The 26427-nt window shown below is 35.1% G+C and overlaps 1 protein-coding gene and 1 long non-coding RNA gene across 9 annotated transcripts in view; one reads left to right on the forward strand and one right to left on the reverse strand.

Moving 5' to 3' along the window:
- Positions 1–12353, reverse strand: part of MEF2C (myocyte enhancer factor 2C) — a 168028-nt gene extending 155675 nt beyond the window's left edge. For 5 of the 7 annotated variants that reach the window (XM_019734231.3, XM_074328748.2, XM_074328752.2 and 2 more), the window contains exon 1: positions 12165–12353. The gene's annotated coding sequence lies outside the window, so the exon portion shown is untranslated. The remainder of the gene's footprint in view (positions 1–12164) is intronic. The other 2 variants (XM_074328754.2, XM_019734221.3) reach the window with 2 other exon arrangements.
- Positions 1–26427, forward strand: part of LOC109448662 (uncharacterized) — a 430094-nt gene that overhangs the window by 1657 nt on the left and 402010 nt on the right. For both annotated transcript variants that reach the window (XR_012495024.2, XR_002137562.3), the window contains exons 2-3: positions 2676–2761; positions 13450–13511. This is a non-coding gene — a long non-coding RNA (uncharacterized LOC109448662). The remainder of the gene's footprint in view (positions 1–2675; positions 2762–13449; positions 13512–26427) is intronic.

The raw sequence follows: 26427 nt of genomic DNA on the forward strand, positions 1-26427 counted from the left end.
CTGACAGAAGATTTTAGAAAGGAAACCCTTTTACAAGGGAAAATACTTCTAAGCATTCCTCTAGGAAAAAATTCCATTTCATAAAGAATCAGGTGTGTGGGGAATCATACTGTCTCCCAAACTAAAAATGTATTATTGGTAGTGTCACAGATTCAAATAATGCCTTTTTGAAGAGACTAATTGGGATAACGGTGTGCTTACTTATACTTAAAAAATCCTGAGGAAATGGAATTACTCTTTTGAAGTAAGAGCTAAAAAGCACTCTTACGGTCAGGGAGGCAAGGTGTTACATAGGGGAGAATTATTAGCAAAGCATAACCTTCAAATTCTATGAAGATATAAGATACATTGATTACGTCTTTGCCTGATATTATGTTAATAACATGAACAAAACTTATTTACAAATTATACTACCTGAGACATACAAGGTAACAGAATACATCATAAAGATTTAGAGACATAGCATTAACTTTCTAACTTCAATGTTTTGGCTTATTTGGGTAGTTGGTTTTTGCCATGATCATCCCCTATATTTCTTCTTATTATTTAGGGGTGAAATGTTGGTATTAATTCTGTCCATTTATGGTAATTAGCTTGTAAGTTAACCCTTAGTGAAGGACCCCTAAGTTTTCAGATAGGAGGACTCATGAATAATAAATCATTTTACAACAATAACCATAAAATGTCTTTTAAAGCTCACACCTCCCCTGAGCTGATGCATATTTAAATTATTGTCTTTACGTCTCTTATTAATTTACCATTTGCATATGGTTCAAGGTATAAAGGATTCTTCCCATTCTCCCTGAAATCTAATAACCTAAGAGAAAAATCTTTTAATTCTTCAAGGCATAGGTACTAGAAGGCCTCAGTCTCTCTATAGCTTACTATTGAAAAGGCTGGTCTGACTAAGAGGATATGTGGCCAAAAACCAGTTGTCTCTAACACATGGTAACTATATGATTATGCACAAGTTACTGACCCTTCGTTTGCCTCATTTCTTCATCTATAAAATGTGGATCATAAAGTGCTACCCTCAAACCTTTGTTATGAGGATTCAACAAGCTATTCAATGTAAAGCACAGGGCTGGGAAAGTGGTAAACTGCAGTAAAAGCCATTCTTATTCTCCTGCAAAGAAATTCTCCTTCTATATTATTAAGTCACATATTTGCCCATACACAGGAATCATACACATTCCAAGTGGGGCTGTCACAGAGGAAGTTGGAGAAGTAGTTTGTCAGAGGGCTTGTAATTGGTTCAGGATGAGAACTGTTTGTGAGTTTTACCTTTAAGAGGTAGAGAGCTCTTCAGTCCTAAAATTCCCTGATCTAATAGGTAGAGGTTGCCTTATTTCCCTTTCAGAGCCATCGTACCTTCAGGATACTTTCAGGCTTCCTTTGTCTTTATTTAATATTATTATCATTTTCTTGAGAGATGCTTCCTTATACTTGTTAGCTGCTTGGTTGTTGAAAAGGCACTGGAAACTCCAAGTCCATCCTCTTTTCACCCTGGTTGACCTTTGGAATGCTGTTGTCAGCCAAGAAGACATTGATATCTTCAGTCTCCTGCTAGCTTGAATTCTTTAGGGCAGAGTCTGCTCAGATTATCTCCTGATGTCATTCCAAATGTCTGATGGCCATCTATGGCAACGAGGCTGGGTGGTGGCCTGCTGGGAAGGGGGAGCCCGTGGAATGCCTAACGGAGCATTCTCTACAAGAGGGACCTAGAAGTAGTTCTCTGTTGGACACATGATCAATATCACAGCTATGTCTAGGGACTATTTGCCGCTTCTTGAAAAACAAAAGCCGTAGACATCTTGCATTTTTGGTTTTAATAAAGTCCCACTTGGAATGTGTATGATTCCTATATTTGGTATTCACACCAACTCTCCTCATTATGAACACCAAGTTAAGTAAGATGAAGTAGTCTAGAAAGGAGAGAACAAAGCTACCACACTGCAAAATGTACTGTGTTTCCTCTCTCTCTCTAAGTAATTTTCCAAATGATTGTATGTATTTAATTTAGCCGAGAACTTAACACGATTATTTAAAAAATACTTTATGTATCACCTAAAATTTTAAACCAAGCAAAATAATATAAAAAATTAATTTTTCAAGAAGGCAAGAGCATGCATACATTTATATGCTTTCAATACATACTAGATTTAAAAATAAGGAGATATGTAATTATATCCATATTCTAATTTACTAGGAAGAAAGAAAATTAACTTTTATTATTTGGGATGAAGTATCTAAATTATTTTGGAATATGGAGAATTAAAAGTAAAATGTAATAAAACTTAAATTTAGTCAGTGATTAAAATTGGTTTGTTTTACCAGTGTATACTAATTCACTGAATCAAGAACCCAGACCAAAGATGTCTGGATTCCTGTAGATGATTTTTTAAAACTAAATTTGTAGTTAAATATTTCTACATCAATGATATATTTATAATGCAATGATATTTTAGTAAATGTGCAAAAATAATATCATATTTGATAGAATGTGGGTTGAAATAAATAAGTTCAAAGTGCCTAACATTTAATGTTCACTATTTGTCATTGTTGTATCACCTGCTTTAATTAATTGTGTTGTATTAAGTGCTTTATAAACTTTATTTCTTCTTATCAAAGCAACAGCCTCTCAGAGAGGTACTACTATTCTCCCCATTTTACAGATTTTAAAAACTGAAGCTTACTGAGGTGATATTACCAGCCCTGGATCACATAGCTCAGAAGGGCCAGACAAAGGACAAGAAACCAGGTTTGTTTGTTTCCAATAGATGCCCTTAGTTATGATGCCATAGTGCTTCCTTGTACTCCTGACCTTTGCTCACTTACAGGGATGATGAGAGCAGGTAATGATATAATCAATATTTTTTTCCCACCAGAAAATATTGCAGAAATACATGTCTAAATGTGTGTCTTCTTCTTCAAGGTAGACACTTTAGGAAGTTATTTGCTTATTTCAGTAATGTTGTCTTTGCACAAGTCAAATCTCCTTGGAATTTGCCATGCAGTCATAAGACCAGTCTTATTGCTGGCACATCTTTATCAGTAAGGATGAATTCGTTGCTGAAACTAAATCCAAACCAAATGTAGTAAAGAAGGTGCTTGACAAAAGCTCTGATGTGACTACAGAGTAGCAGATTATTTGATATCGCTCATAGAGTGACACTAATTGCAGATACAAAAAGAGAATTTCAAGGTTATCCCTGATACAAACGTGTAGCCTTTGAGACATTTTGGTGAGTAACACTCATAAAAGGTCTGATAATTTTTTTTTAATTTTAAATTTATTGGGATGACTTTGATTAATAAAATTATATAGGTTTCAAGTGTACCATTCTATAATACATCATCTGTATATTGCATTGTTACACTGTATCATTGTTGCATCTGTATATTTCACTTTAAAGGACTAATTTTCCTGAAAAACATCTCAATGTCTCAGTTATCTAATACTATTTTAGAAAATGTTTTCTTTTCCAAGAGTTTTCATACTTCAAAGCAGCTTTTATTTCATAATAGGGCGTTTTATATTTGAAATAAATATAAAACATACTTATGATAATGTGTCGCTTAAACCAATATATATTATGCCAAGAAGTCTTACATTTTGGGATTGCCAATTTATATTACCCTTGTTAGTGTTCTATATACTATTCTTTTCGGAGAAACTTCTCATTTGTATCCGTATTTGATTTTATCAGACTTACTAAAATAATTAGATATCCATTTGCCCAGAATATCTTATTTTTTAGTTACATCAGACATCTTCTAAATTGCTTATTGATTCCATAATCTTACACTTAAATATAAAGAACCTTAGCATAAATATGTAGAATGAGTGGCTTCCTATTAAATCTGAGTTTTAAAGTACATTTACATCAATGGTGTCCATGTGGTATAGGTAAAATTGTATCAGCTGGGTAAGTTGTATCAGCTGCCAGAGTAAAAGAAGGACAAGCTGAAGGTGATTGTAGGGAAGTCGGTGATACAAAGACAAGCTTTGGCAAACTTACAATTATTTTCAAAATCAATAGTTACATTGTCTGTTTCTTTGAGTGTCCCTATCTCCTCACAGCCTTTCATTGATGTGACCCACAGAGTGCTTTCATTCCTCAGCAGCCTCTTTATGTTCCAGAATTCTCCTGGATTATGTTCTGTCAGAGGAGCCAACCACTCCCCAAACTTCATGACACAGCATGAACATTTACTCCTTTAAATGAACTTTTCTTCAAAAGTTTTCTGCAAAGAGTTCATCATTCAAGGGAGTCTCCATGACTATACAAATTCTCTGCTGTGTTGGTCAAGGGATGATTTAGGGAGGAGACCCCATGTCTCAGTCCCTCCCACCTACAGTTATTCCCACCCACAGCCAACATGTAGGTGAGCCCTGGGTGCAAGTCAATGGGAAGCCTGGCTCTTACTTGAAGAAGAAATACTACTGTTTTCTAAAAGGCTGGGATTGGAATATGAGCTCTCTTATCAGCAAAATGTCATGATGCTCCTTGAAAATTTGTCTACTTATTTTTTAAAATATAGTACACTTTAGAACCTGTTGCTTCAGTCTCTATTTCCTCTTTTCATAGGAGTCACACAGTTGCTATGTGTTCTTTGTGCCATAGCTACCATATTGTCACTTGGTCTCACCTTGTGTGTACTCCCTTCTAACTCCCCAAAGCCGCCAGAGGTAGTATAATTAGTTATTTTTTCCAGACACATCTTGAAGAAAATATACGAACCCTGTGGGGACAAGATGTGTTGCTTCCTGGATGAAGGGAAGAAGTTGTTAGAGTTGGGTAGAGGTTCAGGATTGGAGGGCAAAATGCATACCTCCCATATGAAATCAGTGATAAAGCATCTTCCTGTGTGCAAAGACGGTGCACATAAATATTTCCCAACTTTGTATAGCATTAAACCTGTAGATACAGAGGATCCATTTCAAGTGAAATGCACTTTGTATTAATAATCATCACTCTTAAGAGATTCAGAAATGAAGGAATATAATTCTAAGTCAAAAATTTTGAATACTACTTAGAGGGGTAAGAAATATTATAGAATTTTCTTGCTCCTTTTGACCCCCTTTAGCAATAAATAGCCAAATCAATAGATTTACCCCCATCTTTTCCATTTCCTTCTTTTTTCCTTCTTCATCTTTTCTGCCCCATCTCTTCATCTTCAGTTGTAAATTTTTTTTATTTTAAATTGTAAACTCAGTAAAGTTACACACACACACACACACACACACACACAACTGGTTATTACTATTCAGAGTTTTTTCATTGTTTTGGAAAGTTACATTGTCTGTTTTACACCATAGGATATTAATAATAGTTTTATATTTATCTGATTCACTTATTTCTCAACAATTGAGATATGCTATAGACAATATAGCCATAGAAGGGTTTCTATGATTACTTTTGTTATTAATCATTATAATTACTCTGATTTTAATAATGATGAACTCACAGTGAATAAGGAATGTGCTGAGTTGTTTGTCTAGTATTGGCAAAGGATTTATGTTCATCCATCCACACATTCTCACCTCACCCTTATGTAGCTATGAGATTCTAGTTTGAGTAGCCTACAGCTACAAAATAACTTGCACACAGGAGAATAAAGCTGGTGGTTTCCTTTACATTAGTGGTAGGCTATAACCTCTTAAACTCTAGGTCAGTAATGATTAATTGAGTATTTTAAAACTTGAATGTGTATGCATACCGACTTCTCATAATAAGCACTGTTTGTGCTGTTTCATTATGACTTTCCTAAAGAGCCAGTTCAAGCCACTTTTCATATTTCAAGCTGTATTAGCCAGTTCTCGAAGTAGAACTTGAGAATGATTTTTGGTTTATCAGTAGTATTGGGTGAACCTTATCATTTACCAACCCACATGAAAATAATTAAAATAAATGAACTACTTAAGTGCTCATTTTCTTACTGTCATAGAGGAGAACCAACCCTCTTAAAGAAAAGGGTCGTGTGGGGACTCAACAATGTAGTGCAGAGAAGAGTTTATCACAGTGCCTCAAATTCACCCAGATTCCTGGGCCCCACTTCAGGCCCACTGACCCACAGTCTCAGGAATCTCTTTTCACTAGCTCTTCAGGTGTTTCTCATGTACATTTTGTTTGCAAGCCACTGCCTTAAGGTAAGAGTAAACACAAGATCTGTGAAGACCTTCTAATTCCATAACCTTGACTTTTCTCTATTACTTGTATTCATTCCTGTTCTCTCAACTAATCTTAACACGTTTTATGGAACTTTTAAATTAGTGAAAGCCGTTTAAAATATTAAGAATGAGAGTTCAAATTGATACAAATCTTTCCATTGCCTGTCTTGGTTCATGTTGTAAACAAGCAAAATAGACATACCACACATAGTCTGCCCACTGTAATTAGAAAACTGATTAATCAGTATGGGGATCTAATTCTCTCAAAGCTCTGTACAATTCCTCATCTTTACTTATCTGAGGAGTAACTTTTTTCTTGGATGGAGTATGTTCCTTGGATCGTGGTATCTCAGCAAAACTTACAAAATGGGCTTCAGACCCAGGTACCTACTGTTAGTGCCCGACAGACGAGTTCATGCTTCTTCCATGACCGCCAGCTGCATGTGTGCCTAGATTTCTTGCAGCCAGGACTAGCACTGTTCTGATCACTTGAGAGCTGTGGCTTTTCACTAAAGAGACTTTCAATCAATACGAATGTTCCTTATGATCTTGGTAATTACCTCTGTCTGCTGAGTAATCATAAAGGGCCTTCACAACATGGCCATCCCAGGCAAAACGGTGATCCATATTACCAGCCTTTTAATCTCTCTCCATACCCAGCTGCTGCCATTAACCTCTTTTGGACCCAGATATTTTTAACACTTCAGATTAGGGGTTCTCTGATATGCCTGTTTCTTGTTACAATGTTTTACTGACACAAACACATTCTCAGGCTGGCTTATTTACAGCAGTGAACGTGGTAAATTTCTTTTTCAATTTTTCATTAAAAAAATTTTCTCCCATTTTATAGAACTAAAAACATCAAGTGACCATTAAGTCCTTTGTGTCACCTCAGCCCTATGGAGCATACTGAAAAGTTCAAAGCTATGTGTGGTAATATAATTTCGAGGGTGAGACCTTGCATGTTTTGTTACCAGGGTACCCAAGTGGGAAAAATATGGCCAGCTGGTTGGGAGTGTGTTACAGGGTGATTTTGTTTGGCCCACTGATTTCACAGGCTGAATACTGGTGTTAGTTTTAATTATTTGAAATGCCGACATGGTGGGCTACATATAGCAATAAGAAGCGTGCAGGGCATGCCATTGTAGACAGGAACTCACCAATATGGTCTAGAATCCTTTTAGAAGTTCACACTAAGCAGAGGAATCACCTCTATTGGATAACTACAACTTCCTTTCCTATGATTGACACAAAGTCCAAAAGAGTCTCATCCATTCTGTAGCCTCACAGAGGTTACACGACTTGTTTTCAATCACAAAATTACTAAGCAGTGAAACAGAGACTATGACTCGAGCTGCCTACTTCTGCTCTGGTGCTATTTGGGCAACAATCTTCAGCTCTAAAGAGAAACCATTTATGATCTTTCAAAGGCCAATGATGGACAAGTCATTCACTAACACCCCTTTGAAATGCAGGGAGACAATTGAATTTTTTGAAAGAAAAAAAAAAGAAAGTCTTGTGATTCTGTATATTTTGCTTTGACAACCTTGTCTTTCGCATTTGTTAGCAATGGATACTATTTACTGATTATTTTGCTTGCAGTTGATTTTCATGCTGTTGTTGTGTATTGTTAACTGGTTTGCAGATTAATAACTGTTTTAAAATTAATTTTTATTTTTCAATTACAATTGGCATTCAATATTATTTTATATTACTTTCAGGTATACAGCGTAGTGGTTAGAGATTTATATAATTTACAAAGTAATTCCCTCCCTCCCCCATAAGTCTAGCACCCACCTGGTACCATACAAGTTATTACAATGATTAATAACTAATATTGATTTGGACTAAATATAATGGAATAAGCAAATACATTTAGATATATAATTTAGTTGCTAAATGGGAGCATAGAGCTGTTGGAGATCATTTTAGACCAATCTCTTTCAGGGAAACCCTATCCACAATTTCCTACCATGTCCTATATCAATGTTTTAAGCTCCCTCTCTCTTTTTTAAAATTAATTTGCATGTCTGGGTTTTAAAACAAATACTGCTGCAAAGCCCAGTATTTGTTACCAATAGGTCAAGTCATACTTTAAGATAAATTCTTTAAAATTTAGAACAAGGTAGATATCTCCTTTCTTTTCTGGAGGGTCCCAAAATAATTGAGTATTTAGTTTGAATATACGTTCATGACCTTGACTGAATCAGTATGTTGTATATAGCATTATTGACAAATTATAGCAATATAAAATATTCACATAATTAACAATTAGATGAATAAATGTAAGATACTTATATTAACACAGGATTATTGAGTCATAGAATTTCTGAGCTGTTAGGAAGCATTTGCTGATGGGGCCTTTGGGGTTCAGAGAGGTTTGGTAATTATACACACAACGACACACACACACACACACACACACACACACACACAAATACACAGAAATTGTTGAGTCAGTTATATGAACTGTTTAATATACTGCACTTGAGTATTATACATATGCTTATGCTTTGATATATTTGGTATTTTTAATTATCCCCTAATATTTCAAAAAAATTTCAACCTCCACTTTTCATTTCTGCATTCATCTTCTAAAAATATATATTGCCACTGATTTTTTTTTAATTTCTGCTATTTCACATACACTATAAATATTTTCAGTTTGCAAATCAGTTTAAATGGTAAAGAGAATCAAAAATAGAATTTATACTTTAGATATTTTTATGTGTTTATACTCTTTTTAAAAACTACATTTTAATATGCTGTGGTAAAATTGTTTATTTCTTTAATAAGGTTATTAAGTTTGGCGACTGAAACCAGTTCTCCAAAGGAATGTAACTCACAATTAATTTTTCATTAATTTTACTTATAGTTTGATAGTCCATATGTTTAAAGACTAATAGAAAAAAAAATCACTGGATTTAAATTTGGGAGACAGACTCAAGTCTCCATCTACATCTTCATGTTGGTTACCTTGGGTAAATTTCATTTTTGTGCTTCTGTTTCATTTTCTTTAAAATGAGTAGTAGAAAGCTTCAAAATCTTTCCCACAACTCAAAGGTTTCATGAGCTCAAAAGAAGATTTGATTGAAAGAAATGTGTGGGTTTCATTACTCGGTTGCCCAGTATTTTCATGGACATACACTTGTTACATACATCTGAATTACCTTTAAGGAAATTAACTCTTTGTAGGTGTGAGATATGGTCATCAAGAGAAGTGGGATAAATAAAGAAGGAGAAATAAGTTAATGACAAAGGAGGAATGGCAGGTGGTTGAAATGACTTCCCTTTTACTTCTTTATACATACAGTCTAATTATTCCTATTTTCCTATTTGAAAACCTACTGGCACCAGGTATTATCAACAGGGATGAGTAATATGTAATTTTTATCTTTACTGGGTTACATTTGGCCCAAGGACAGTTGACAGCTGTCAGTCAGGTGGCTGGTTAATGAGGAGACACACATAAAGCTGCCAAAATACTTTTGTTTCTTTAAATACCTATAAGAAAAAACATTTTAGCTGGAAAATCTGATGTCCTGAAATTAAACAGATTGATGTTCACAATATAATTTACTGAAGTTAGTTGCTGGAGAGTCAAGATTGTCTTTATGAATACATAAGATAAACAAAATGTTTTTCAAATGTCTTTCCAAATTAGGGGAATAATTATATATTCTCCACTATAAATAAGCTGTCCTTAAGATAAGAAGATGTATTGTAAACAATGCTTAAAGTGTATAGGTTTTCAAATTAACCTTTTGGGGAACATACGAGTTATTGCAACTTTAATCCACAATTTCTGACTAGGACTTATTAAAAGAAACGGTTCCCATACATTGAGGGAGTTGGCATAGGTATTTTCCAGACATGAAAATTGAAAGCATGTCAGAGAAGGACAAACATGTAGCTATGTGTCAAACTAGGGATTAAAGCTTCTCATAATTAAAAGAAAACAATCATGGAATTTTAGGTTAAGTCACAATTCAGGGTGTGGTTAAAATCATAAACTTTAGTTATTTAGAAATATTTGGGCTATACTTAACATTGTTACGAATAGGTCCAGTCATACTTTAATAATTCACAAGTGTCATAAAAATAGTTTGGAAGAAGCTTTTGTACTGCTTATACTTGGTGTTAATGACAAACAGTACAATAATTATAGCGGATAGTAATGCACAGAAATGTAATTCCAAAGTTGATCTAAGAGTGTATGTTCAGTTTTGCAGTAATTAGTTATCCCTAAAAGTGAGTGATCTGATACTTTAGGAATATACTGTTTAACTGACCAGATAAATAAAAATAAATCATCAAGTACATGGGGTACATACTCATCCTTTAAAGGACTAATGAAGTTATCTAAAAAATTCAGTGAGCATGGTTATTCAGGTGCCAGAATCAATATAATTAAGAAAAATGTCACACAAAAATAGCAGCTTGAAACCACAATATATTCCTTTTTAAAAGTAAAATATGCTTTGATTTCCTGAACCATATTCTACATGTAATCATTTATAAAGAAAATCAGATTTGGGTTTTAATTTTTTTAAAATATGGGTCCATTAAAATGTAGATAATAGTATGTTTTAAAAATATTAGGTTTTTTTTTTTGTTGTTGTTGGATCATTTCTGGTAGTTTTTAAAATCACAAATATATCATAATTTTAAATAGCAATTAAATCATACTAAAAGAGTATGATACTTATAAATTGGTGGCATATCTGTGTCAGCATTGATTTGAAAATTGTTTCAGATATAGTGGTCATTTAAGAAAGACAGATCTTATTTTCCGACTATACAACTATGTATTAAACATGTAGATTGAAAATTATTGATGGGATCATCAGAATAAAATAATTGCTTCATAATATTAGTAATTTATATTGGTAGGGGCCTTTCTCTTCTTAAGCACCAATTCTACCCCCCACAGCCCAGAAAATTGATTTTATGCATAATAATTTATAGCATTCTTGATCAATGTATGCTGTGTGTGTTTTACATGCATTAGCCCATGTTGCTTGTGAATATTGAATTTGGTTATTAAAACGGTTTCATATGTTTGCGATATATAGTCCCTAGCTTTGAGCTCCTTACTTGCTTAAATAAATGTTTTCAATTTGCTATAATACAACAATTTGTAGAGAAATGCTGTGAAGCATAGTTAAAAGAATGAGTCCTTGAAATAGAATCACTTTTTAAAAATATATCCTAACATGTGGTTTCGTTTTTCCATGTTTTGCATTAATTAAAATCCTATTCCACAAAAAAATATTTTTGCCTAAACTTTTGATTTCACAAAATAAAAATACCAAATATATAAATGTACTAATTTTGGAAATCAATGACGTAAAAACATGCTTTAGTACTGTCTTGGTTGTTTATTCCAAAGATTTTTCTCTAAAGAAACTCTTTGTAAAGTAAAGAGAAAATGTTGCCACTTTTAATTATGAAATATTCTGTATAATACATTTTAAAAATGTACTAAAAATAAAATTAATTTCATATTTTCTCTAATCACATTCCTGTCACATGAACACATAAAAATATTAGCACATGAAACATTTGAAAAGAGCATGTACCATTTTACATTTTTATTTGGAGATTTATTGAAAAATAACATTTTATTTGGAATAGATGATGACAGTTAGAAAAAAGAAATGATATTTATGTGTTTATTTAAATAGTTTAATATCATATATGCAATTAAGTCTCATCTTTCAGAAATTGAAGATAGTAATGAAAGAGACCAACATTAAAATATAAAGTATTTCCTTTAAAAAAAAACTTAAAAAAAAAAAATCCAGAAAATTGTCAAATGGTAACTGCTCTACTTTTTACACCAGGTAAACACATTGTTGAGTTAGGTGGCTCTGATTCCAATGGTCTCATTAGCTTTCTGAATGTAGGTACCTCAGCAGTGCTTCTTCTAAGATAAGAAAATAAACTTTTAGAAATTAAAAATTATATTTTGGCAATTGAAACTCACCAGTGCCTTTCTGCTTCTCCAGGAAGTTGTACCCGTCAGCACCTGCTGAGGGCTTTGTTGTCCAAACTCTGACAGGTAAAAAAATTCCTGTAGAATAAAGCCAGACCAGCTGGCTTTGAAGAGAAACCCCCCAGTTTGGGCTGCGCTTGCCTCCTCTCCTTTTCTATGAAGACCCAGGCTTTCCCCCCTTGATCGTCAAGCCGTAAGATGCGTGATCCCTGTGCACAAGTGTCTGGCAGGCCGAGGTGCACCTGTTCCTGTCACTCTGGAGTAAATTTAGCTGTAAAGGTATCACTGACAACCAGACCTTTGTCAGTGCTGGCAAAAGAACACAGAACTGCTTCCCTCCCCTCCCCCCCTTGCAAGCCCCTAGACTGCTAGTTCAAATGGAAAATATCAAATCGGAAGTCTATCCAAAAATCATTCCTAAAAAAATGAGATTGCTTTCACATGGTAAAAAAGTAAGTTTCCTTATTTCACACAGACTTCAAAATTACATTTCCAAGAATAATCTTGGAACAAGACAAGTTTTTGTTCAATTAATTGTGGCTGGAAACTTTTTAATGGAAACATACCATACACTTCCTTCATTTCAGGTTATTAAATTGTGTTAAGCATTCAAGTTAGTTGCCATTCTTTGCTGTAGCTCATTTGTTCCTTTGGATCCAAAGAAATATTAGAAGGTTAAAACTTATCACATAAGAGGGATTAATCACGCTACCAAAATTAGAAAGCATGTAGTTCTGAGAGGCTGAATGTCAAAATTGTATGCTCATAGCACTTAAACTATTGGGAATCTAGGATCCCACTCCAACATTTAAAATGGCAGCTAATGTCTGTGGGTGTTTAGGAGCTGGCTAAAGCTAGCATTCTCCTACTCTTTGATTAAGGTAAGGACATTTATCATTTATGTGAATTTTTTAAACATTAATTTCGTTACTGATGGTTTGAGAACAATTCCTTTTGAAGGAAAATAGAGGCAGGCATTGTTCATTTATATGTTTGGCATAAATATAGTAGTCAAGATATTTAAGCAGCCCAAGGAGTAATGTGCTTAGCTAAAGCATTTTGAGCTTCTCTTTAATAATTACAATGTCTTACATGGTGTTAAAAAGAGTTGTGCAAAGTACCTGTTCTACCATATTATTGCTACTTACAAGGGTTGGGTGTGATGAGAAAAAGAAATCTGGGTCAAAATAAAAAAAAATGCTTTGTAAAAATAAACAAAGTTCCTATTTACTTACTATGTATAAACAGCCACTCACCAAGCCTCATTTCTCCACAGGGCACCACTTTCAGATAAAAACATAGACCTGAATGGCATCATCCAGTATCCAAGGAAACCATGTAAGTACCTCTCTCAGTGTGTACTTCTCTTATTCAGAGTTTAAAAGCTAGCTGAGTACTGAATAAGTGAGTGTTTTTATTTAATAATTATACAGGAGGTACTTTTTAGGAGTTAGCTAAAAAGAAACAGGTTCTTGATTGTTATGTGCGTCATAACAAAATGCTTATGTTTTCATCATATTTCATAAAATTATGTGTTTAGTTCCAAACTCTCCATCAATTCTCATTCTTAGATACAAAACAGCTACTCAAAGTCCTAATGAATTGAGAGTTTCAAACTTTTCCAAGACCCATTAGTGTCTGAGAAACAATGTTTCAGAGGCCTTGTGCCAAGAATAGTTACCTAATTGTAATAAAACTCTTTAGATTTTAAAAATTAAGAAAAAACAGCTTGGAAAATAATATTTTATTGGTAAACATTTATAGCAATTTATTGGGTTTTAGACTTGCTTGGGGAGTGAGCAAGTGAGCAAAGAGATGAGGTTACAAATTTAAACAATGCAAAGAATCTTGAAAGCAAGTCTAATTTCCAAGATGCAAAAATCTGTAGAAAAGGTTGGAAGGTTGGTATATTCTTTTCTTCGTTTTTTTCCCCCTTGCCCCAAATGAATGTACTTTTTTAATAGCTAATTTCAAAGTTCTAATTAATTTTTAGAACTATGGAATCTGCTGTGGAAATTTAGTTTCCAAATAAAATGTTATTCTGGAAAATGATCAATTTCTAAAATATTTGGAATTTTCTGTTAAGTATTTATAAACCTGGACTTTATTATTTTTTTTGTAGTTGTACTACCTACTTCTAAAATAAAATATTTTCAATCCTAAATGATTATTCATTATTCTTCACTTTTTTGTGAAAATACTTAAAATTCTCTGTATACTCATGTAATTATAGATCCTTTTTAAGCCATCTGGATCAGCTATCTGGTTTATCTAGTCTTTTTAAATACAGACATTTTATGTTTCATCAAGGTTTACAGCAATTGCATTTAAATTCAACTGGTTTAGCCCTGTGGTTTGGGAGTTTTTCATATTATTTTCATTTACTTTTGTTACTCTTGTATTTTTATCTTTCCTCTGCACCATGGTTCCTTTCTAAGCATAAATGGTAGAGATGATGTCACTCACAGTTTCTCTGCTGTATTAGACAGACCAGGCAGACCTTCATATTCAGGTCTAACTTCAGGAGCATTTCACTTTCTTACATAAGGATGTCAAATTGTGTTGGTTATTCATTTCCACGTTTCTGTCTTTTTATATATGTTACAAAATGCATCTTTCTGAATTGGGAGATGAGAAGTTGTGTTAGACTAAGGAATTTGCTGGAACTTTGGAAGGGTGTAACAAAAAACTTCCTCACTTGGTAGGAGGACCTGGCGAGGAAGTGAGTTTTTTATGCTAGTAACCAATTTCTCAAGTGTGGAGCTTGAAGCCTGAAGTACTGCCCTCTAAAATAGGAATTCCTTGCCACAAAATAAAGGTTGGGCCATTGTTGGGTAAACTTGGAAGCAGAGCATGGTTAGAATAGATCTTTATAAAGAAAGAAAATGCAAATTGAAGGGGAAGACTGGCTAATGCTATAATTCCCTATCTTGAGGAAATGGAATCTTTTGAAATTCCATTCTTCTTGTAGTGAGAGAATAAAGAAAATCTATACTGCAATGATTGTGGCACATTTTTAACTTTTTACTTTATAATATAAATTTTCTAGAAAAATCATTTAAATTTGATAGGTTTAATTCAACCTCCTATAACAAAGGAAAAATGACTTGATAGAAATAAATTAATATCTACATATCCATTCATCAGTAGTGGTCTCTCTAACAAAGACCATCATTATTCAATAGAACTTTCTGTGATGATGGATATGTTCTATATCTGCACTGTCCAATATGGTAACCTGTAGCCACATGTGGCTATTGAGCACTTGAAATGTGAGTAGTGCAATGGAAAAACTAAATTTTGAATTTTGTTTAAATTTAATTAAATTTACACAGGCCACATATGACTAGTGTCTACAGTACTAGTAATTTGCTTTCATCAGAATTTTAAATACTCTCTTGAAAAGAATTTCTAATCTGTTGGTATTGTATCATACAATATCATTTTTATATTTACTTTAATATTTGAATTATCATTGCAGTGGAACTGTTTTATAACATTTTCCCAGAGATGAATGTTTTTAATATTGTTGATGGGAAGACACTATAACATTGTTTTATAAGCCTGGGGTAGCAACTTTTAAATGGCCATTACAAACAAGACTGTGTCTAAAACAAAAAACACTAAAAAAAGTTCTTACTATGGTGATAAATATTTTGAAAAGTTCAGTTGCAACTTCTGCAGCACATTCTTGCAAATAATTCCCAAAATGTAACCAGCCTACAAAAATGCTCACTAGCCTTGATTCCCCAAAGCTAATTCTGCTCCCAAAGCACATATCAGGTTTTAAATCTGCTCCTGTGGTCTTGTCAGGCATTTAGTAAAAATGAACATTAGGATGCATGATGATATTTTGATAATATTATTAGTACAGTAATATTATAGACATAATAATTACCTAAAAATATGCTGAAAATTTAAAATTTACTTCGTGGGTTATTGGTTATTTGTAGGATACTGAACTAGAGACCATGAGAGATTTTTTGGAAATAGAAGATATAACACTCATCTTCTTAGGGACTCCATTTATTGGACTTGGGCATATCCTTTTGGATGGGTAGGATTCAAATCAGTTAAGAGAGAGGGTACTTTTTTCTTTTTCTTTTGGCAGAACCTTGGATAATCTACTCTGAATGTCTTACTGCAAAACAACCAGATTCTAGATAAAGCATACCTTCTAATGAACTATTTGACCCCAGAAAAATTTTTGGACATCTCCAAAGATTCTTCTCCCTCACCTCAAAAACAAACAAACAAACAAACAAACAAACAAACAAAGTGTGAGTTGAAAGTAGAATTGAGAGCAATACGCAAACAGGAAATGTGGGAATGGCAAAATTGATTTGGAGGAGTTGTATTGCAAGAATGCTGTTGGAAGGATAGCAGCCATGTGTTCTATTAGACTTCTCATAAACCTAGCCTTATTAGAAGAACAGGAAGGAGTAACAACCACATTTATAGACCCAGTTTTCTGGTCTCCTTTGATGTCTTCAATTAGATAGTCAACCACTTGTGTACTGCCAGATCTATTTTCAGAAAAAATGTCTATCCTTAAAAGCCAATGACCTGTGTGGAGAAAACGTGGTCTCCATTAAGGGAATCTCACAAATCAGTCTTCGTTGTCCTTGTAAATGTTATCTCTGGTATCTCTAATTCCTGAGAAATAGTTTTCATTCAGAAGCATAGAGCATAACATCTGAGTCCTTAACCACTGCTTCAATTTATTACGTAATTATTTATGTACTTTAACATTCATCTAAATTTTTATTATGAAAATTCCAAACATATTGAAAAATAGAATAACATAATGAACTTCCATTCAACTACACCTACCTTGAATAACTATCATCTCGTGGGCAATTTTGTTTCCTCATTTCTACCCTTCACTCCACCCCAAATTTTTCTGAAGCCAATCCCTGACCTGACATTATTTCATCCTTTAACATTTCAGAGGTATCTTTAAAAGATTAGGACTTATTTTTTAACTGAAAATATGAACCACATCTAAAAAATGAACTGTATCTAAAAACTCAGTATTTCCTTATTGTTATCAAAAATATACAATCAGTATTCATATTTCCCCAGTCAATTTTTATGAGTGCTTTTTACTGTTTGAAACAGAATGCAAATAAGATCCATGCATTGCAATTGGTTGATGTTTCTCTTTTCTTTTAATCTAAAGGTTTCTATTTATTTTTCCTTATTTGTTGAAGAAACTGGATTGTTTGTACTGTAGAGCTTTCCATGGTTTGTATTTGCTGATGCATTCCTGTGGAGTTGTTAAATAAACTCCTCTGTCCCATGTCTTTCTTATTAACTGGGAATTAGGACTAGGAACTTGACAAAATTCATTTGGAGGAAGCTGGACAAGATTACTGGTTCTCTCATTATTTGTGGTGTTAGAAGGTATCAATCATTGTGTACATCTATTTATTCCTCAGGGTTAAGGACTGTCCAGCCTTGGATAGTTTTCTCACACATTTGCCCACATCAGCACACTGCTAAATTCTTGAATGGGACTCTCTAGATCTCAGAAGATCTTTCTCTGTGCAGCAGCTCTCTGCCAAGTGCTCTGTCCTGTGAATGGTAGTCATCTTATTCTCCCATACTTTCAGTTTTGTTTCCTCAACTCAGGCAGTTTGCCTCTCTTGAGTTACCCTCCCTGTGCCACTGCCAAGAAACCCTCAAAACAGTAACCAAGAAGTACCAGGGAAGATGGCGGATTAGGTAAATGCGAGGCCAGTTGTCTCTCAGGATCACATCAAAATTATAAATAAATTACAGAACAGTCAACCTCAAGAATCATCTGAAGTCTAGCTGAACAGAACCCCAATAACTAAGGATATAAAGAAGCGGCCACGTGGAAACTGGGAGGAGGGGTAGAGACATGAAACAAGCTGACCTCAAACCCACAGGTAGTAGGTAAACACTGGGAGGGACACCTCGATTAAAGGCTTCCTATGAAAAGGAAGGGGCTCCAGCCCTACACTAGGCTCCTCAGCCAAGGGGTCTTGTGCCTGGAAGAGGAGTCCCCACAACATTTGGCAGTGAAAATCAGTGAGGACTCTGTCCATCCATCCCGGTGAGATGGGAAGTGGCTGGAAACACAGATACCCTTTTAAAAGGCCCACACACAGATTCACTGATCTTGCAAACACTCACCTGAGCTCTGGTGGAGGGGCAGCAACTCAACAGGCTCCAGAGACATGTGGGGAAAGACTGAGTTTTGTGGCATTGGGATGAGCACTGGAGGGACAACTGCCATTGTCCCTATGTGGAGCCTGCATCATGTGTAGCCTATAGGAGGGTACCATCTTTTCTATGTTGAACCCTCCCCCAAAGGGCAAAATCGGAGACTGCATTGGTCTGGTATAATAAAATCCATTTGTGTGCACCAACTTGGTGACACCCTGGATCCCCTCTCCACTCAGCTAGTGTTGCATCATGGTGGCACTCTCAACTCCTGGGTGGCCAACCCCACCCCACAAGCTGTGGAAGCCTTTTACAGCAGTGGAAGGCCCACAGCAGTGTGGAGAACTTTTGATGGTGGGTAGCCAACCACAATTTGTACTGCAGCCTCTCTTGGGCAGCTACTATAGATCTGTGGGCCTGAGGGGAGCAGTGGTTGGCCATGGTGTTCTCAGGGCATTTTGCGAAGTGGTCACTGGCCTGGCACTGGTGCAAGAACCGAATTTACATTAACTTTGTAAAAACTACAGCACATACCCTGTGACTCCCTGAAACCCCACCATACCCAGCTAATGCTGCATCGTCAGGGACACTCTCAATGCTGGGTCAACCAGCCCAGCCTGTGTACCTAAGGAAGCTCTTTCAACAGATGAGCCTTGTGGGAAGCTAGCAGGTGGTAACAGGCCTAGAGGGGCCCTGGGCCTTTTGCTAAGCTGCCCCAGGCCCAATACTGATGGCAGCCAGCCTCAGACCACATGCCTACAGGTCTAACACAGGCAGCGAAAAAATACATACAGCTTTGTAGCTTCTACCTGGTAGCCCCAGGCCAGTCACATGCAAGGCTGAAATTGGCCTACATGGGAGCCTCTCCCAAAAGACACCAAAAACAACACACACAGAGGCCAGCTTCAGACCACACCATAGCACTACCTGGGTAGCTTGACAAGTGGCACATCCAAAGAGTGGTCTCAACAGGCACAAGAGCCCACTGGGGTGAATCCACTGGGGTCAACCCCCACACAGCAGCTCATACACTGTGGGCATAGCCAGTCCTCACAGCCAGTCAGCCTAGGAGTTAATCCCACCCTTGGAAGCCCCAAAAGTAATCAAGGCTCAACTAAAACAGGAAAATACACACAACACACACAAGGGACACTCCTGGAACACATGCACAGGTGATCAGGGAGACTGCGCCACTGCACCACACAGGACACCTACTACATCAGGCCACTGGGCAAAGACTGAGAGGCATAGGAGATATACCTAATACATAGAAGCAAACACAGAGAGGCAGCCAGATGAGGAAACAAACATGTCTCCATTAAAAGAACAGGCTAAACCTCCAGAAAAAGAACTCAATGGAATGGAGGCAGCAAACCTATCAAAGACAGAGGGTAAAACACTGGTTATAAGAATGTTTAAAAAAAATTAGTGAGAACTTCAACAAAGAGATAGTAAGCATAAAAAAGACATAGAAACCATAAACTAAAAACCAGTCAGAAATAAGCAATACAATAACTGAAATGAAGAATACACTAGAAGGAATCAACAGCAGCTTAGGTGAAGCAGAGGATCGAATCAGTGATTTAGAAGACAAGGTAGCAAAAAACGCTCAATTGGAAAAACAAAGAGAAAAAAAGAATAAAAAAGAACAAAGATAGTTTAAGGGACATCTGGGACAACATCAAGCATGACAACATTTGCATCATAAGAGTACCAGAAGGAGAAGAGAAGGAGCAGGGGATAAAGAACCTATTTGAAGGTATAATGACTGAAAACTTCCCTAACCTGGTGAAGGAAATAGACATACAAGCCCAGGAAGTACAGAGTCCCACACAAGATGAACCCAAACAGGCCCACACCAAGATACATTATAATTAAAATGGTAAAAGTTAAAGACAAACAGAGAATCCTAAAAGCAGCAAGAGAAAGGCAATTAATAACTTATAAGGGAGCTCCCATAAGACTACCAGCTAATCTCTTAACAGAAACTTTGCAGGCCCAAGGGAGGGCCAGGATATATTCAAAGTGATGAAAAGCAAGGGCCTACAATCAAGACTATTCTAGTCATCAGGCTATCATTTAAAATTGAAGGAGAGATAAAAATCTTCCCAAATAAGAGAAAGCTAAAGGAATTCATTACCATCAAGCCAGTATTACAGGAAATGTTAAAGGACTTCTTACAAAAAGAAGAATGGGGAAAACAAGGAAACACACAAAAGAAGAGTAGCTATATGAATAATAAAATGGCAATAACTCTGTACCCATCGATAATCACTTTGTATGTAAATGGATTAAATGAGCCAATCAAAAGACATAAGGTAGCTAAATGGACAAGAAAACAAGACATATATATATATATGCTAGCTACAAGAGTCACACCTCAGATTGAAAGACACACATAGATTGAAAGTAAAGGGATGGAAAAAGATATTTCATGCAAATGGAAATGAGAAAGAAACTTGGGTAGCAATATTTATATTGGACAAAATAGACTTTAAAATGAAGACTATACTAATAGACAAAGAACAGCATTGCATAATGATGAAGGGATCAATCCAACAAGAGGACATCACCCTAGTAAACATCTATGCACCCAACATAGGAGCATCTAAATATATAAAACAAATATTGACTCACATTAAAGGCAGAGATCGACAGCAACACAATCATAGTAGGGACTTTAACATTTCACTGACACCAATGGACAGATCTTTCTGACAGAAAATCAAGAAGGAAGCAGTGGCTTTAAATGACAAACTAGACCAGATGGATTTAATTTATATTTTTAGAGCATTTCACCTCAAAGCAGCAGAATATACTCTCTTTTAAAGTGCAAATGGAACATTTTCCAAGATAGACCATATGGTAGGCCACAATACAAGTCTCAATAAAGTTAAGAAGACTGAAATCATATCAAGCGTCTTCTCTGACCATAATAGTATGAAACTAGAAATCAATTAGAAGAAAAAAACTGAAAAATACACAAACACCTGGAGGCTAAATAACATGCTACTGAATAATGAGTAGGTCACCAATGAGATAAAGGAAGAAATCAAAAGATACCTTAAGACAAATGAAAATGAAAACACAACAACCCCAAATCTATGGGACACAGTGAATTTTCCTAAGAGCAATGCAGGCCTGCCTAAAAAAACAAGAAAATTCTCAAATAAACAATCTAAGTTTGCACCTAAGGGAAATGGAAAAATGAACAGCAAATGAAGCCCAATGTGAGTAAAAGGAAGGAAATAATATAGATCAGAGTGGAAATAAATGAAATAGAGGATAAAAATACAATAAAAAAGATCAATGATCCAACAGCTGGTTTTTTGAAAAGATAAACAAAATTGACAAACCTTTAACCAGACTTATCAAGAAAAAATGAGAGAGGATCCAAACAAATAAAATCAGAAATGAAAGACAAGAAGTGAAAATGGACACTACAGAAAAACAAAAAACTTTAAGAGAATACTATGAGCAACTATACACCAACAAATTGAACAACCTGGAAGAAATGGATAAATTCCTAGAAGCATACAATCTTTCAAGGCTGAATCAAGAAGAAGTGGAAAATCTAAACAGACTGATTACTACTAAGGAAATTGAATCAGTAATCAACAAGCTACAAATAAACAAAAGTCCTGGACCAGATGGCTTCACCGGTAAATTTTACCAAACATTTAAAGATTTAACACCCATTCTTCTCAAACTATTTAAAAAAATTTAACAGTAGGGAAGGCTCCAAACCTCATTCTACGAGGCCACCATTACCCTGATTCCAAAAACAGACAATGACATTACAAAAAACCGAAACTGTAGGCTAATATCCCTAATGAACATAGATGCCAAAATCCTCAACAAAATATTAGCAAACAGCATTCAGCAGTACATTAAAAAGATCATATATCACAATCAAGTGGGATTCATTCCTAATATGCAAGGTTGCTTCAATATCCATAAATCAATGTGATACACCACACAAACACAATGAAAAATAAAAATCATATAGTCATATCAATAGGTACAGAAAAAGCATTTGACAAAATCCAGCATCCAATTCTGATAAAAACTCTCAGGAAAGTGAGAATAGAGGGAACATATCTCAACAAAATAAAGGCCATATATGACAAACTCACAGCTAATACACTCAGTGGGGAAAGCTAAAAGCATTGTCCTTAAGATCAGGAAAAATAATAGAAGGATGTCCATTTTCACCACTTTTATTCAACAGGAAATTGTAGCCATGCCAGCCATATAAGAAAAAGAAATAAAAGGCATCCAAATAGGAAAAGAAGAAGTAAAACTCATTACTTGCAGAGGACATGATACTATACAAGGTCTGACAATTAAGTTTGCGAACTTGTTGCAACGATGTTGCCAACCTTTTTTGATATCAGAGGGATTATTCATTATGAATTTGTACCAACTGGACAAACAGTTAACCAGGTTTACTATTTGGAAGTGCTGAAAAGGCCTGCATGAAAAAGGTAGATGACCTGAACTTTTTGCCAACAATTTATGCCTCTTGCATCACCACAATGCACCAGGTCACACGGCACTGTCTGTGAGGGAGTTTTTACCCAGTAAACAAATAACTGTATTGGACACACTCCCTACTCACCTGATCTGGCCCCCAATGACTTCTTTCTTCATCCAAAGATAAAGAAAATATTGAATGGAAGATATGTTGATGACATTCAGGACAGCAAGGGTAATACAACGACAGCTCTGATGGCCAGTCCAGAAAGAGTTCCAAAATTGCTTTGAAGGGTGGACTAGGCACTGGCGTTGATGCATAGCTTCCCAAGGGGAGTGCTTTGAAGGTGATTGTAGTGATATTCAGCAATGAGGTATATAGCACTTTTTCTAGGATGAGTTGGCGAACTTAATTGTCCGACCTCATTTACAGAGAACCCTAAACATTTCATCAAAAAAACCTATTAGCACCGATAAACAAATTTAGTAAAGCAGCAGGATACAAAATTAACATTCAGAAATCAGTTGCATTTTGTACACCTATAACAAACCATCAGAAAGAGAAATTAAGAAAACAATCCCATTTATAACTGCATCAAAAAACAAAATAAAAAACCACCAAAAAAACCCAAAAAAACAAAAAAAAACACCCTAGGAATAAATTTAACCAAGTAAGTAAAAGACCTGTACTCAGAAAATTATAAGACATTGAAGAGAGAAATTAAAGAAGATACAAATAAATGGAAATGTATACCATGCTCATGGATAGGAGGAATTACCATAATATAGTTAAAATGTCCATACTACACAAAGCAATCCATAGATTCAATACAATCTCTATCAAAATACCAATGGCATTTTTCACAGAACTAGAGTAAATAATCCTAATATTTATATGGAACCATAAAAGATTCCAAATAATCACGACAATCCTGAGAAAGAAGAACAAAGGTGGAGGTATCACATTACCTGATAGCAAACTATACTACAAGGTCATAGTAATCAAAACAGCGTGGTATTGGCAGATAAACAGACACATAGATCAATGAAACAGAATAGAGACCCTAGAAATAAATCCATGCCTATCTGGTCATTTTATCTATGACAAAGGAAGCAAGAATATACATTGGCATAAAGACAGTCTGTTCAGTAAATGGTGATGGGAAAACTGGACAGACACATACGAAAAAATGAAACTGGACCACCGTCTTACACCATATAGTAGAAAAAACTCAAAATGGATTAACGACTTAAATATAACACCTAAAACCCTAAAACTCCTAGAAGAAAATATAGGAAGTAAATACTCAGACATTACCCTTAGTAATATTTTTACTGATATATTTTCTTGAGTAAAGGAAACAAAAGAAAAAATAAACAAATGGGACTACATCAAACTAAAAAGTTTTTTCACAGCAAGGGAAACCATCAATAAAAACGAAAAGATATCCTACTGAATGGGAGAAGATATTTGCCAGTGATACATCTGATCAGGGGTTAATATCCAAAATTTATTAAAAAACCTCATACAACTTAACATTAAAAAAACAAACAGTCCAATTTAAAAATGGGCAGAGAACCTGAATAGACATTTATCCAAAGAGGACATACAGATGGCCATTAGACATATGAAAAGATGCCAATGTCACTAAAAAATCATCAGAGAAATGCAAATAAAAAGCACAATGAGATACCACCTCACTCCTATCAGAATGGCCATAATCAATAAATGAACAAATGAGTGTTGGTGAGGATGTAGAGAAAAGGGAACCCTTGTACACTGTTGGTGGGATTGCAAATTGGTGCAGCCACTATGGAAGACAGTATGGAGATTCCTCAAAAAATTAAAAATACAACTACCTTATGACCCAGCAATTCCACTCCTGGGTGTTTACCCAAAGAAATCCAAAACACTAATTCAAAAACATTTATGCACCTCGATATTACTGTAGCACTGTTCACAATAGCCAAGACACAGAAATAACCGAAATGCCACTAGATGATTAGATAAAGAAATGTGGTATTTGCATACAATGGAATATTACTCTGCAATAAAAATGAATGGCATCTTACCGTTTCAACAACATGGATATACCTAGAGGGTATTATGCTAAGTGAAATAAATCATACTGAGAAAAACAAATACCATATGATGCACTTATATGTGGAATCTAAAGAACAGAATAAATGAACAAACAAGACAGAAATAGATTCATTGATACAGAGAACAAACTGACAATTGCTAGTTGAGAGCGGGGTAGAGGGGTTGGCTGAAAAAGTGATTGGGAAGTATACGAATTGGTAGTTACAAAATAGTCACAGGAATGTGATTACAGTATGTGGAATATACTCCTAGTCAATAATGTAAAAGCTATATGTAGTGTCAGATGGGTACTTGACTCATCGGGGGTATCCCTTTATAAATTATATAAATTTCTAACCATTACACTGTACATCTGAAACTATTATAAAGTAGTATTGAATGTCTGCTGTAATTTAAAAATATATATAATCACAGGATATAAAGTATAGCATAGGGAGTATAGTCAATGGTATTGTAATAACTATGTACATTGTCAGATAGGTAGCAGACTTGTTGGAGTTATCACTTTGTGTGGTGTGTAAATGTCTGATCACTATGTTGTTTTGTACACCTGAAACTATAAAAACTGTTCTCTAAAGAAAAAAATAACAATAAGCAAGACAATCATAAGATACATCTCCTTGGCTTCTCATCTCTCAGGGATCATTGTTCTTTGTCCCATGTCTTAAAGCATGTCCCATGTCTTTTAAGACCTGATATCCTGTGTCTTAAAAATCATTGTTTCATATATTTTGTAAGAGTTTTGTTGTTGTTATTAATGTTGGTTTAGGAATGGTGGGTACATCCAGAACCTCTTATTCCATCTTGGGTAGAATAGGAAGTGTCCCCAATTTTTTTCTAAAACTTAGTTCAGTCATAGCTTATTAATACAGACAACATCTTAATCTGAAGCTCAATATTTAAAACCAACTGGAAATTGTTCCAATTGAAGTCTGTGTGTGTGTGTGTGTGTGTGTGTGTGTGTGTGTGTGTGTGTGTGTATCTTTTGGAACACTGCCTCAGTCTTAAAATTGCCAGTGCAACTTCCAGGACTTCTTGCTGACATTTTCCCTCCCAACTAATTATGTTTTTCCCATGAGATGAGTCCTATTTTATTTTTCTGCCATTTAGAGATGAGTACTATTTTATTTTCTGCCATTTAGAGACAGTTTCATGGTTCATTCATTCTTCCTTCAACAAATATTTTTGAGTACCTACTATGTGTTGTGTAGTGTTGAAGATACAGTGATGAATAAGACACTGTTGTCCCCTTAAAAATCTTGCAATTTATTTTTACACTGGAACTTGTACATGAATGTTCCTAACAGCTTTGTTAGTAATAACCCAAAACTGGAAATAACCAAATGTCATAAATGGATGAACGGTTAAACAGACTGATATATCCATGGTATGGAATATTACTCAGCAATAAAGAATGATGAACTATTGATATGGGCAATAACTTGGATAAAACCTCAAGGAAATTATGCTGAGTGAATAAGT

This window comes from Rhinolophus sinicus, chromosome 3, assembly GCF_057876585.1.
Source record: "Rhinolophus sinicus isolate RSI-liver-muscle chromosome 3, RSI-T2T, whole genome shotgun sequence".
Taxonomy (NCBI): domain Eukaryota; kingdom Metazoa; phylum Chordata; class Mammalia; order Chiroptera; family Rhinolophidae; genus Rhinolophus; species Rhinolophus sinicus.